The following is a 15,320-nucleotide window of genomic DNA, read 5'->3' on the forward strand; positions in this document are numbered from 1 at the left end:
GGAGGTGGGATTATGTAGGGATACTTGTTGGAGGCAGGGCCAGCAGCAGGTTCTGACGGATTGGATGGTAAGAGAAAGAAGTTTTTTGGCCTCAGCAATTTTCAGTTGCTCTTGAATGAGATGAAGAAGGCTGCAGTGAAGCAGGTTTGAGGGGAAAGATCAGGGCTTCAGTTTGAGGACATGGTAAATAGGAGATGTCAATTAGGCCTCCGGGTGACAGTGTCGAGGAGGCAGTCAGACACTCCAGAGTCTGATTTCAGAGGCAGGTCTGAAGTGCAGATGTCAGTACAGAGATGACATTGAAAACTATCTTCAGGGCCTCGTCTGGGGAACTCTTGCATTTTAGGAAGGAGACTGAGAAGGGGCAGCCAATGACAAAGAGAAAAACCAGGCCAAGGTGGCCTCCTGCATGTCTACCTCACTGACATCATCAGGTTCAAATGAAATGTTTATGGAAGTTTTTTGTAAACTTTAAAGCCCTAGATAAATGCTCACTTACTACTCCTGGAACCAGCCAGACTTTGCTTCGACCACTTTGAGATAATTTTGCAAGCTCTCTTTCGATAAAGAAATGATCTCCTTGCAGCTAGGTAAAGGTTAGTCCCAACTGTGAATCTGTGAACACCTTTCAGGTACTCCGTCTTCTTCCTTACCTGCTGTCTGCTAGATGTCACGTTCCAAGAATCTACATGGACATCTCTAATCAGAGGAATGGAAGGAAAGAGGAACCAAGACTGATTACCAGGTATTAGGACTAAAGACTTACAGTCACACTCCATTCAATCTTTATGCCAATCCCATGAAGCAGTATTGACTTTCCCTGTTGTAGAGATGAGGATGCGATGCTCAGGGAGGTGAAGTAACTCAACTAAGTGTCTACAGTGACCTTGTATGGGGCCGTCGATGGGGAGAGATGCCAAGATTTTTAGGACACTTGCCACTGTAGAGTCCCATAGCTCAATCCCTTCTCCAAAACTATCCCACTTCCTTTAAAGACTGAGCAGGAAAGACTTACAATTTAGTAACGCTGAAAAGAGAAAGTTGCTATAACAATACAAAAGTAACCAGACTAAATGTCTATGTACTGTACAGATTGGAAAGCCCATTCACGAACCATAATCTTTCCTGGACGGGCCCATCTGATCCCTTTTCCAAGATCGGTGCCTCCAAGATTGGCGATTTAGCCTTAGGGGAAATACAAAATTGAAAGACCGCAGGCAGGAAACACTTTCCACCAATTGGAAAAGGATTTCTTAAAGGAATGAATCCTGGAAGGGATCTCAGTTCTCTGCTGGGAAACAGGGCATTGGCAGGGGCCACAGCTGAAGGAACTGACCAAGATTTGGATCCCAGCCCAACCACTTGGAAACTGAATACTTCAAATATCGAACGCTTATTCAGTGCTTAGTATCTGCCAGGGATCCATCTAAGTATGCCTATGATGCACTAACTCCCAGACCGGGAACATTCCTGAGGAAGGTGGTCTTGTCGTTTGTTGTTATCATTATTTCTACTGTTGTTGTTACTATTCCCATTTTACAGAAGAGGAAACTGAGGCATAGAGAAGCCTAGTAACTTGTCAGGATACCAAATCTAAATAGTTTGGCTCCTGAGTCTGTCACTTAACCTTCAACAGCAGGCAAGCCATCCTCTCTGAGCTTTAGTGTCCTACGTACAATTGGTACCACAATGCTGCCCTTGCTGCATTGTTAGATGGGGAAACTATGTCTGGAAATGTCCTTCACAGACCTGGGCTCAATAGTGGGCTTACTAGAATATTACCATTCGTCTTTGGTTAAGTCTGTCTTTTGAAAAAGCTCTTTTTAAGTCCCCGTATGTGGGGAAGATCAGCATTCCTTACGCCTCCTCTATGTTCTTCCTTCCCTTCCCTCCCTGTGTCCACAGAGCCTCTCCCACATCTGGCAACCACTTAGTGGCTTCATCCTCTGTGTTCCAAAGGCTGTGTCTAAATTTACCATGACACGTTTCCCACCGAAATGCAATTGTTTCTACTTTACTGGATTGGAAGGCTCTTAAGGGATAAGAACACATCTTATGCTTTATTGGGACTACTTGTCTCTCCAACGGCACCCGCAGTGGTAGGCTCTCAATGAATGCATGCTCCTTGAATAAATGAATGAATATATGCCACCAAAAGTTTTTATACCTCCACAAATGGTGTTCTAATCCCATTCCTACACAGTGTAATCAACTGGCGGATGACACCCACCTCTCTGTTTTTCTTTATTCTGGTCTGTTCAGGTCAGTCAAATATCTACTTTCCCTTTACTCACTCAAAGCATTTTCAAAAAGTTTTCATCAGAAAGCTTGTTGGGTGAATCTGTCTTCTCCAAATCACTATGACTCAGTTTGTTTTTCAGTCTCTTCTAACATCTCTAAATCTCTAATCTCTTCTCATCCTCTAATTTCTTCTAATACCTCTGAATGATATTGATAGAAGTCACCATTTTGAGAATCTAAGTGTATTCTTCTTACAAATACCAACGGGAATAAAGTGAAAGAATTATCAAAGTGGGAAGAATTTGTTTGTCAGCTGCAGCACATCCTTAATTCAAAATCTAGAGGCAGAGATGTGAATGATCAGCAGAGCTATTGAATTTCTGTGGGTTTCAAAACCAGGATCCACCAAGGCTCTGTAGAAGGCCTTATAAATGCTGCAGGAAACGGAGTACCCTGAAGGGTCTCTTTCTGGCTCACTGGGCATTTCCCACCCAGGCACTGCCAGCTGGAAGTGCTGGCTCCAGGTGAGCTCCCCACCCCTCCCTGTGTCCTGTGGCTTCACTTCCAGAAGCAGGTGGGAGCCAGTGGTCTGTGCTTAGAAAGAACCAAACCCAAGGAGTGAGCCCCAAGGAAAGGAGTTAAGAACCTTGCCCCAGGCCAGCAACTGCTAGTTTTCAAAAACAGCAGAAGCAGAAGCTGGAGATGGTGGAAACTGGGAAAAAGAAACCAAAGAAGCAGAGTCTTTGTTGCAAAAGTTTCATCCAAGTTCTAGGTCTTTCTCCTCAGGTTCATGTTCCTTTTCAAACAAAAGTACATGAGTTCTGTATTAGTTTAACCCTGTATAAGTTAACAGAAAAAAACTTTTTTTAAAAAAACTTTTCCTATTACTTAAAATTATTCTTGCTGTTTCCCAACTGCTGGAGGAAATAAAGGATGCTCCTTTATTGCTGTTTAACAGATTTTTTTAAATTGAAGAAAAATACAATTATAATAATAACTAATTACATGCATCATCTCCTTTAATTTCACCTAATTCTATCAACACCATTGTAAAGTAGGTATGCTCTGCAGATAACAAACTGAAGCTCAGAGAGGTTAAGTAACTTGCCAAGATTCACACAGCTAGTAAGAAACAAAACTATTCACCAGATCATATCACCTCAACCATCCTTCCACTCTACAAAGCCCCCTTTCCTTTAAAAATTCCGTCCAGTGTCTGCCAGAAGTGCCAGTAGCTGACTCTCTTATTAGAGTAAGCTCCGAATAAATAGCGTTTGATTAATTCTATAGATGCTCTTTATTATTTTGATATCATCTCAAAGAAGAAAGATGGGTAATTTAGCAATTATTCCCTGAATAAACTAAGCTAGACTTTATTAAACACTCTATTAAACACATTATGAAAACAGCAATATATATATACATATTTGCTAAAGAAACAAGATAACTTTAGACTTACGATTTTTTTAAAGTATCACAGATGTTTCAATTGCCCCTGATGTTTGCCCCTCCAATGTGCCTACCCACAGACCCCAGGTTGTAACCTGAATTCCTTCTGCACCACCTGTTGGGGGGAGTGGGATGTGGAGCCTGACTCTACTCAGTTTACTCCCCGTCTCAACAGGACACTGGTAGTTATCAGGGTTAATAATAAGGAGTAGTTACTACTCACGTGTCCTCCTCTCTGCTAGGCATATGGCAAGAGCTTTCATATGTGATCTACATGATCCACAAACAATCCTGTGAAGTACTTTATATTATTACCACCAATATATGCAGAAACTGAGGCTCAGAGAAGTTAAGGGCCTTGATCAAGATCGCACAGCCCAAACTGTCTGGGCTCTAAGTCTCATGCTCTTCTGCCTCAGGAGGATCTGCCTTGGCTAGAGGACCATGCCTGAGTTCTTGATTCCCACTCCTGGGGAGCACAGCACACATTTAAGGAGACACACTGCGGGCCGAGGGTGCTGCATGCATCCGGGAACCAGAGGTGCCCCATGACCCCTCCACTACATTTTTGGTCTCCCTAGGCCTTGAGCCTTGAATTTATTGCCTCATTTAATCCTGACAAGGACTCTTTAGGATGACGCAGCATTTATTTCTTTTGCAGATGAGGAAGATGAGGCTCAATAACTTGCCCGAGGTCATACAGGTAAGGGGAGGACTGTGAGTTAAACCAATGAATCTTTACTAGTCCCGCCCCCTCTGGCCTTTAAGCAGGGGGTTAACCGGCTCAGGCTCAGCACAGAGGAATTTCTTTCGGGACCAGCTGAGTAGTAGGTGTTGCATAAGTGGTCCAGGGAGAATTTGGCCAGATGCTGTTTGTGGTTCATGGAAGGTAGAAGAGACTTCTCCTAGGATGGCTCCAGGCGAAGCCCCTCAACCTGGTGCCTGGGACTGCCCCCAGCAGCCTCCTCAGCCAGGCCACAGCCTTCTCTGGTGGCTGCTGCCCCGGCCACACTCAACTGCTCTGAAGCGACATTTTCCGCACGTTACCTTTGTCCCCTGTCCTCTCCACCTGGAAGGCCTGCACATTGTGTCCCCCTCACGGCCCACAGTCCCTTCCTCACTCTCCTCGTGGGAAGTCACCCCGTCTTCCCCCAGCTAAGCAGAGGTCTTGTCTGTCCCGTTCACAGGGCCGCGCTGGCCTTCCCGATGCGTCCCTGCAAGTCCTGCAGGGCGGGAGCCGCGTCTCCTTCATCCCAGTCCCTCCTTTCGCGCCTGAGGGGCTCGGGACAGATCTGTTGAATTCATGATTCCTCCTCTTCTGCTCAGATTGAACACTCTTGCCTGGCTCCTGCTAGGGTGGGGCCCGGCTAATCAAAATGATGGGCTCCTTGCAGAGTGTGAAGAGGTGCGCTGTCAGAGCCGGCATTCCTGTTGTAACTGAGACACACAGCGCCATACACTCGCGCTTCGGGGATCAGGGAGGGAGAGGTCTGAGCACAGCGCAGCGGAGCAGGGCTGCAGCACTGCCTTCGGTGTCACCTCCTCCCGCTGCCGCCCTTTCACACTTGCATGTGCACACAGGCCGAGATGGAAGGCGCGATCCTAACTTCTGCCGTGAGCAAGTGGGAGGGAAGAGAGACGAGAGGTATTCCATTGGTTGTCTGGGAAAATGAATCGCACCTTCCCTCACTTACGGAGGATCAACTTTTCCCACCTCCCCCCTCGGGTGGGCACTCATAACCTGGGGTCGCAGCCAGAACCTGGGAGCCAAGTGGCCCCAGTTCGAGGGAAGGGAAGCTGGGCCGGCATTGGACGCCCCCAGACACTGGGGAAAGTGCTTCACAGTGTCCCGAGTCCCTCGAGTCGCCCCAGCGGGGCGAGCATGCGGGTGCCCGGACGAGAGGCCTCGGGCGCAGGGTGGCTGGGCCCGGGGAGTGCGCACCCCCTCCGGTTGTCCCGCACGCGTCGCCCGCGCCGGGCCCCCAAGGGTTAAGCGCGGGTCCCCCAGCGCGCCCACCCGGCCACCCGGCCCAACACGCAGAGCGCCGGCCACCGCCTGCCGCGCGGGGCTGCGGCGCGATGCGGCGCTGGAATGAGGAAGCGCGGCGGGGAGGGGAGGGTCCGGGCGCGCTGCGCGCGGGGGTGGCGGCGGCGCGCCGAGCGGGCCCGGCGCGGGCGAGCCGGCTGCAGCCGGCGGCGGCACCAGCAGGTACGGCCCGCGCCCGCCGCCGCCCCGGCGGCCGTTGGGGGCTGAGGTCCAGGCCCGCGCCGCGGCAAAGTTTGTGCGCGCGGCCTCGGAGTTGCGGTCGGGACGGCGCCGCGCAAGCGGGCGACCCGGTGGTGGAGGCGGGGGCGGCGCGCCCTGCTCTGTGTCCCGCTCCAAGTCCCGCTCCGCGCCTCGCTCTGCGCCCGGATCCATGTCCCGCTCCGCGCTCCGATCGATGTCGCGCTCCGAGTCCCGCTCCACGCCCGGTTCCACGCCCCGCGCCCCGGTCGAGTCCCGCTCCCGTCCCGCTCCGTGTTCCGGAGCAACGAGCCCGGCGAGAGCCCGGACGTGCACGCGGGGCAGGGGGGCTGCGGAGCGGGTGGAGCTAGGACCCGCAGTGTGCGCAACCCCAAAGTTTGTGGAGCGCCGGACGGCGGGCGCGCGCTCGGGCCACCGCTGCTCTGGGCGGCCGCAGGTGGCGAAGCGCTGGCCCGCGGGGGCGCGGCGCGGAGGGGCTCAGGTGCGCGGCCCGTGGGCGGCGCTGTGCGCGCGGGGCAGCTGCCGGCCGGGAGCGCGAAAGCCGGGTCGGAGCCGGCGGGGGGTGGGGAGTGTGGCAGAGAAATGGGGAACAATGCGAGTGAGCAACTTCAGGAAGTCATTGTGAAAGAAAGCTGGGAAGAGCTCGGCGGCCAAGTTAGCAGGGCACTCTAACAAGTGCCTGCGCGGCCCGCGCCCGGGGCGGCGACTGCGGCGACAGTGCCTGGGTCCCCGCGGAGCGCAGCCGAGCCGGGCGGGACGCTTGGCCCCGGCGAGGCGGCCGATCCGGGCGAGCCCGGCAGGGCAGTGGGAAACCCGGCTTCGAGGTTGCTCTTCGCACCCGAGGATCAATCTTGGCCCCCAAAGTGCGACGCACAAATCCACGTGAGTGTTTTCAAATTGAATTTCAGTAGGAAAACTTGGAGAAGCTGGTGGATTTAAAAAGAGTGAGAGAGAGAAGGAAAGAAAGAAAAGACAAAGCAGTAAGATTTGTAATCCCTGGTTTCACTCAGATTCGTCTGTCTCTCCTTTCTGGGGACAGCGTGAGCGTTGACTTTTGTCAAAGCTTTCGCCACTGTATGCTGTGACCGCAGGTGCAGGACCAGGCTGGCGGTGGGGCACTTCTGAGGCGCCCCGCTGTCACAGTGAGGAGGACGGTCTAGCTCCGTTCTATTTAAATTGATATATACTTGTATAGTGAGATCACGGAAGTCAGCTTTTATAGTCATTCATAAAGAGCTTTGTTTTCTTATTTTTGAGATGAGAGCTTTTTGCTTATCCTGTAGAACAATTAGATCGTGTCTGAACTTGCTTTCTGCAAAATAGGAATTATGCCGGTTTGAAAAGTTAGTAGTACTTTTGCTGACTGCAATTTTGGCTGTCAGGTTATGAATCCCCTCGGTAATAAGGCATCAGGTTACTTGCGACTGTTTTTGAAATGTGTTTTAAAAATTTGTCAGGGATCCTTGGTGATTCCTCAGGAATCTTGTGAAGGTGTGATTATTTTTCTTCTAAGTTGGAGGCACGGAGTATGGCATCTAGAGAGTGAAAAGTGTGATGATTCAATAGGGTCTGATCAGGCACAGCCTTCAACAGCAGTTTCCCTTCTCTCTCTCTGGCTAGAGCCCGCCCAGAGTGAGTCTCAAGGCAGTGTGCTTCGCTCAGGTTGCACACTCATAATTTCCCACCCTGCTCCCGACAGTGTATTTCACCTTTGAGGTAACTAGTTTTAAACTTGGAGAGACAAACTGGTGTTGAAGAAATGTCTCCTTACTAGTCAAATCAACTTCTGTTAAAAGAGAAAAATTTATGGAAGTTGAAAATATTTAATATGCGTAATATTTAAACTTTCATGGAAATTTAAATGATTTAAGGATTGGTTCACTTTGGTTATGAGTTGAGAGGAGAGAGAAACCTACAGGAAATGGTCTGAGCCTCTTGAATTTATTTCTTTGTTTGAAGATGTTTGATGAAGTTAATTGGACTCATCTTTTATATGGGATTTTAAAAGTAACAATTTAAGTATTATTTATATTAAATATATCAGAATTGTTTCAGTGACAAATCAGATTGTGTGGTACATGGCTTAAAATTTAAACAGTGACAAATATCTGTGACAAGAATATTACCTGCTTACTCCATAGAATGCTTATGGAGTAAGCATACTCCGTAAGCATACTGCATATTCTATGCTTAGTCCATAGAATATGCAGGACGTGTGAAAAAATAACAAGTACACACAGATGTAAATAATGATGTCACATTTTAAAATCCTATATGATTCTGGTTTGATATAATGTATCTGATTTCAAAACTTCCCGTGAACATACATGTTTATATCTTTTTTATGTGGAAAAAAATGTCCTTCCCGGTCTTGAAGTCCTCCAGAGCTGATGACCAAAACATTTTATTAAGTTAAATGGTCATGTTTTCCTCCCCTTTTGTTTCATGGGGATAGTTGAAGGCAGGAGTTTTAGAAGCTCCATCATGCTTGTTTGTTTAATTCATCAGTATTTTAATTAAAATGCCACATCTTGGAAAACCACCTGTCCTGCACAATTCAGGAGCATCAGCCCATCCCCCTGGTCTTGTAGGAGGAGCCCACGGGTCTGTCAGTAAAAGTGCCTGTGTCATGTTTGACCCTTTTGAGAAGTTGGTTCCCAGTCTCCTGAGAGAATGTAAAGTGTGGCTGTCCTTGAAGCCATTTATTTCCTCTGTTGAAAATTTAAGATTGTAGCGAATTTCCTGGCTGGGAGGTCTGAAGCCCAGCAGTGCTGCTGGCCACTGCGTCTTCCTCACTTGACTAGAGACGTAGGGTTTGAGGATGGTGGTTCTTTGCTTTGGGGATTTTTTCTCCTTGATTTGGATTTGTGTGTTTCATGTTTGGTTAATGTAATAGCATATTGTCAATATAGATGTCAAACTTTTGAAATTTGAGAGAAGACTATGTGTATATGTGCTGTCTACTATGTGTCCTGCTATGAAACGCCCCCACCCCACACACGCACGCATTATATATATACTTCAAGCTTGCATGTATTAATAGATAGAGGAAATAAAGAATTCTATGCGTGTGCTCACACGCACAGAGCGTGTACACAGTGTAGAGAGAGATGCATGGGGACAAGGTGGGAAAGAGTTTTAACATTAGACAGACCCAACCTGGGTAATAAAGCCCTTCCTTTCTGGTTTTGTTTATTTTTTACCTTTTACTAAAACAAGATGTACTTTCCTATTTATAATGATGAGTTTAGGCATAAGTGATGTTAGTACTTTGGGTGTCTGCCTAATACTGTATGTGCATGCAGTGTACTGCAGTTAACCCAGAATTTGTCAAGGATAGCAACATTTAGCGGCATTTTTCCCCTCCTCAAATCTGTGTAATTATGAAATAATTTCACTGTGACATAAGTATTGGTTTTTGTTGGCTTATTCTAACAGAGATTCATGTCAGTGGGTCCAGCTCACAGAGAGCAAACCAAGACCCTCTTGGGTTCTCTGGCAACCCTTGCTGTTTCTAAGATGATAAGCATTTTCGGGCACCGTGACTCCTTCTAGCCGCGAGCCGCTGCACCTGCTGCCCTGCCCATTAACGTTACTCCCTGTCCGGTGCTGGTACGTTCATATTTGCAGAGCCCTCAGACATGTGTGTGTAATGATTCCATTGCATAGGAGCAAATAGAACACGTAAAAGCCACAAGAAGCCCATCCTTTGAGGCTGACAAGAGGAGAACCATTGATCCAGTTTACGCCTTGAGACAGATCATTCTGTTTTGTTTAAAGCAAGTACATGTACATGTGGCATCTAGATCTTAGGAAGATTGAGTTTCGGAGCGTTGGCATTATACACACATGCCTTGAAGATTCAGATGAGGAGGGAGTTGGGAAAGGGGTTCGTCAGGGACTTCAGCACCCAAACCAGACTATAGCAATAGCAACAAAACTGTTTTTATCATGGTGTCGACTAAAAGCTCGCACTGGTTTCTCCACGTAGACCTGTGGCGTTCCTGTTGTGCTTTGAAGTTTAATCTATGACTTCACACCTCACGTTATCTTTCTGCATCTCCTGTAATATATGTTCACGTCCTTCCATTTTCAGTGTCCTTGCTTCAATGGGTTGTGTGTGGCGTAGTTTTTAAATGCTTGATGATATTCTAACAAATGTTATGAAACATTAAGAGTGAAGTGCTGTGTTATTACCCGTGAAACACAGCAAACAAGAGAAGCTTTGAAGGAAGTTTCTAAGTGGAGGAGTGGGCAGGGCCTGCTCTGCTGCACTGTGTGTCGCTGGGGGTCACTCCTGAGAAGGGTCTGAAGGGAAAGCAGCTGAAGTCTACACTGCAAGCAGGGGCCTGCTCGGTTCAGTTGACTTTTTTCCTTCTTCTATTTTACTCTGATAAGTAGGTGGACGCCATGGGTGCCTTCAGTGACCTGCCTGGTGATTAACTGTTAAAAATGGTGAACACCCAGAGTCCCCAGCGTGGGGGCCACTGTCTTCCCCGTCACAGGCCTGGCCCTATTTCCCTTCTCCCATGGCCCTTTCTGCCTTTGGGGAACTCACAATTCCTGTTGACTAAAAGAGCTCCCTCTTCCACCACAAGCCTGTCAAATCAGACGTCCTAATAATCTCTGAACCCACTTTGGTCAGGACAGGAAGCACGGGCTCCCTTCCTGCCTGTGTTTTCCTGAGAGAAAACTATCTTCCCTCCTTTTTTGCATATTTGGCAAATGGTTCCACCTTTCTCTCCGCCCCAGTGGAGTGTGAAGGCGGTGGCGGAGGAGACAGACCCGCCACCCGGGCAGCAGGGTCCCTCCCAGGTGGCTGAGTCGAGAGGACTCTGGGCGGGCGGCCCAGGGTCCGAAGACCCCAATCCTCAAAGGCAGGATTTGTGTGGGAAAGGCAGCACCCCTTTGGTCTCTAGGAGGCACAGGCTCACTGGTGAGTGCCACACGGTTTCTTTGCTGTGCTTGCGTAGATGGGAATAGCCAGTGTGCCCTCTCTTCCCGGTGGCATGGTGTCTCGGCAGCGGGGTGGCCTGCGCCCCAGCACCTGCCCCACACCCCTCCTGGCCGACTGTCTCAGGGTGATGGAGAGCATCATTATGCTTCATTTGCACTCTCTGCTTTCGGGTTGTCCCACGCTCCACCTCCTGATAGGTCATGGCGCGAGGCCACGGCTTAACGAATGGCTGAAAATGGGGCCTAATTAGTGGGAAAGTGCCTTCTTCATATTTTCTCATCCAAGTGTGCAATGATTCATTTTTCTTCAGCAATCAGCTCACTGCTGAAGGAAATCTGACTCTCTTCCTGCCATTTTCGCGCCAAAAGTTAGCTATAATGGAGATACAGTTGATGCACAGCTTCTAGGGTATGGTGAGAATGTGGAGGGGGACCCAGCATCGTTCCTTCATCCTTCCTCCCCTCCCTCCCTTCCTCCCCTCCTTCTTTCCTTCCTTCCCTCCCTCCTTTCTTCCCTTCTTCTTCTCCTTCTCCTCCTTCTCCTTCTCTCTCCGTCTTCCTTCTTTCTTTCATGTGTGGGGTTTTTAAGAGCCGATTGAAACAACTAAGAGCTGAGCTGCATAAAGTATTTTTTAATGGCCTTATACATACTGAAATTGATTTTTATGCTCCATTTTTAAGATCATATACTAAAATCACATTCTAAAGCATTTTCTGTTAGTTTGAAACTGTTTAAAATTGAACAATATGGTTTGGATTAGAGTCCTTTTCTACAGCTAGGAATTCTGCTATGAATATTGATTCATTGGTTTTTGGTAATTTTTTGTTGGTAAATCAGATTTTCACTGGCAAACTTGGAACAAATGAAATAGCACATAAGATACCTCTGTAGACCTAATGGGAAAAATGTTTAATTTAGAATCTTTAGGAGAAATGAAAATGAGGAATTGATCTTTTATAAGCTTACTGCTGAAGCACTCTGAAGTGTCCTCCAGTGCTTTTAATGGAAACGAGAGAGCCAGCGACCCCCTAGTGCAAACCCCACTTTTAACCTAAAAAAGTGACCTTTTCCTTTCATTTGTGCTGAGTTTTGTGTAGGGCAGAAAATTAAAGTGATATTCAAAGAGATCCACAGTGAAAACATTGATAAATTGTATATCCTACTTCATTAAATTAAAATCATAGTGCTAATTATCTCAGGTTGTTAGAGATAAGGCAATTAATTACCATTTAAAAATGGGTTGGAAATTTCTAGTGCTTTTCTACATGTGTTTTCTTGCTTCTGTCTGGAGTTGTATATGTTTCCCTGAATTTAAAGAATTTTCAGTTTAATTTAGAGTAGAGAAGGCTTTTATCAAGGAAATGTAATTTGCTAAAAAAAAAAACCACTTAAAACATTGAAAATAAATAATTTAAACTTATTTAAGGGCTGCAGAAAAATCTGACTATAATGTTTAAAGTGAATTTTCCCGTAATTTGCTCTCTGATGGACATGGGCATTTTGTCCCCGATTATAAATAAAGACATGCCGTTTTGTAGCCCTAAAATGAGGAAGTTGTAAGCTTCTGTGAGGCTCAACTGATGACACCCCCTCCCCCTTGGTTTGCATGAGGACATTGTAGGCTAAAGGTTGTGGGTTACAGAATGGGCTCCAAGCACTCCCGGTTGGGCCTGATAGTCACTGGGATGTTGTATCCATACGGACCTTGTTACCTGTTCTGTGGTGTTTGACATTTCATCTTCAGGATCCTTCGAGGTTTGGGTTACAAGACAGCCAGTGCTGAGCTCTCTGTCCTTCATAGAATGAAATGGAAATCTGGAAATTTTCTTGCTAATTTGATCCAACTAAAGAGCCAATTCAAAATGTCAAGTGATATTCTTTTCTGTAATTATTTGGTTTATTGCCCATAGCAATCCTTTTTACCAAATAATTGATACATTTATTCTTCCCTCTACCCTTGTCAGACACAGCTGAATTTGGCTTCAGCTGAGCCATTTGAAGTTGGGGTGAACAAGGTGAATTTCCAAAGTACTAAAGCTACCAAGAGATTAAGCTATGATTTAAGGAAACCGATTTTTTAATCCATATTTGGTACACTGTGCACACAGTTTAAAAATGTGAACGTAGATGATTTTTTAATAGTTTTTATGAAAAGTTACCTCATTTTAATTGACTATAGTTTTGTGAGTGTTGTAAACAGAACTGAGCTCAGAATCAAGTCCTTCAGGGAGAATTTCCCGTTAGCCTGGAAACTGTGTGGTCTTAATACGGAGAGTCAGAGTCATCAGGATGTCTGCACCCTCCTCTCTGGAGCTAGGACCAAATATTCCGTATTACACGTTGAGCCAAAGCAGCCTTGTTATTGCAGGGAGTAAGAGGTAAGTAGATATCTGGGTACCAATGAATCCCATGATGTGTTTGCTCTAGAACATGTTTTCTCTCCGTGTTTGTATCTAGATTTGTAGATCTTGTCTCCCCAACAGCTAGACAGTAGACTTATCTAAATAAAATGAAAAAAAGTTACAGTACCTAAGACAGTGTCCTCAGTGGGCAAATCAACAATGGCTTTTCAGTTATTGTTAATAAATATATACGTATAAATATATACGTATGGATTTGTAAACAACTGGACATGCCTGTGAAGATTTGCATAATTTTACTCCTTGGATCTGAATAAAATACAGCTTTCGCCAAAGAATCTCACACAAGCCCTTCTTTAACTACAAGTCCAGTGGCCTTGTAGAAACCTCATTATTACAGGTTCATTTTTTGTAATGTTATGGGTATACAAGTGGATTTTTCTACTAGGTACAGTTTTAATTGTGACTTTTCACATGTCCACAGGAAATGATCTACTGGTATCTTAAGATAAATTTGCTGCGAAGAAGGCAAGATAAGATGCTGTATTCTTTGTGACAGCATATTGCCTTGCTGAATGAAGAACTTAGTTAATATTGTAACTTTGTATTTATCTATTTTTTTAAAAAATGAAAAAAAAATTGAAAAGCATAGAAACACAAAAACTGATCCTGAGCTCCTCTGTCTCTTCATTTTTTTAATAATAAATGACAAGACATCAGCACTTTGGGGAATATCTGTGCAAGTCATTATTTTGAGGCAGTTTCTATCCTTTTCTAAGATATAGGTCTCATTTTTATTGCACCTCGTTTTGTTGCACAGTTGCTGGCCATGCATGAAGTCTTCTAAAATCGGGAAGAAAGTAGAAGAAATTGATTCTAAATTTAGATTTCTTTACTTAAGTGATGAAGTGTAAAAAGCCATTTATATTTAAGGAAGCTACTTAGGAACTGGCCTCTGATGATGGTCAAAATCAGGAAAAGTCCTATAAAAGCGTATGTAAATTTTGAGCGTGTGTGCCACCAGCACGGTGTGGATAAACAGGAGTTACTGTTAGTAGTTTGGGAAGCAGTGGTTTTGTGGTGCAGCGGGTCTTCGGGAGGAAGGCCCCTCTTTCTCTGTGAGAGATGCACGTGTGACAGAGCACAGATACAGCAGGTGTGCAAGGCCGGGACATTCCTGGGCCCCTGAAATCCAGCCCTGGACCTGTTGTGAGAGCAGGTGTGTGAGCACAGAGAACTGTCTCCAGCTCCATTTTCTCTAGTATTTTAAAATTTTTAATACAGTATCTCGCATTTTTTTATACTTCACTTTGAGAAAGGTGGCTCCATTCTGGCATTTAAAAATATTCTCGTGGTTCTTTTCCTTCTATATTAAATACCTCTTTCCTAAGAAGGTTTTCAAACAGCAGGGTTTCTGGCTGTATTTTGAAAAGGCTTCCTCAGTTCCCTCTGACCCTTCTTCTTTTGCATATCAGTTCCTGCCCCTAGAAAAAATGTGAGGACAGAATTGCACATCTGAGCTAATTTGCCCTCACAAAGCAGGTTCACTGGAGAACCAACTGCAGGAGGAGTTCTCTGTGGCTCAGATAAATACAGGGGGGTGGGAGAGTGAAAGCCAAATTGGATTCCCTGCTGTCCTGTTTAAAGCTTGTTTTTCTTTGTTATTTGTACCAGCAATACTCTGTGGAATAATCAGGAAAATGTGTAGATTGGCAGCTAATTTTTGAAAACTGAAAAGAATTAGAAATGAAATGAGTGCTCCGAAGTTTTCATGTTCTCCCGACCTGTTTTGTCAAGTTGTTAGGAAAACCTATAAGATCCGTCTGACTAGACACAAAGACCGTGCAGATTGCCTCAGCTTTCTCTTGGAACATTTCTTTTTTTAAGATACAGTGTAATTCGCAGCGATATGATAGATTTGCAAAAATAAAATCTACCAGTGTGAAGATGAAAGAACTTTCTCTAGCAGGAATAATGGGTTTTATTAAAAAGGTCTGAGACCTCAAGCATTTTAAATAGATTATGGGTTTGGCCCATGTTCCCCCTTCTTACCCGCCCCCTTCAAAAT

General features: G+C 45.9%; 1 protein-coding gene across 5 annotated transcripts in view; it reads left to right on the forward strand.

The window, feature by feature from the left end:
• The first annotated feature begins 6,688 nt into the window (after positions 1-6,688).
• IKZF1 (IKAROS family zinc finger 1) overlaps positions 6,689-15,320 on the forward strand; it is a 96,425-nt gene continuing 87,793 nt past the window's right edge. For 4 of the 5 annotated variants that reach the window (XM_058534790.1, XM_058534793.1, XM_058534794.1 and 1 more), the window contains exon 1: positions 6,689-6,817. The gene's annotated coding sequence lies outside the window, so the exon portion shown is untranslated. Of the gene's footprint in view, positions 6,818-10,711; positions 10,872-15,320 lie in introns of those variants that run through there. The other variant, XM_058534792.1, reaches the window with a different exon arrangement.

Source organism: Diceros bicornis, chromosome 41 (genome assembly GCF_020826845.1).
Source record: "Diceros bicornis minor isolate mBicDic1 chromosome 41, mDicBic1.mat.cur, whole genome shotgun sequence".
In the NCBI taxonomy this organism is placed as follows: domain Eukaryota; kingdom Metazoa; phylum Chordata; class Mammalia; order Perissodactyla; family Rhinocerotidae; genus Diceros; species Diceros bicornis.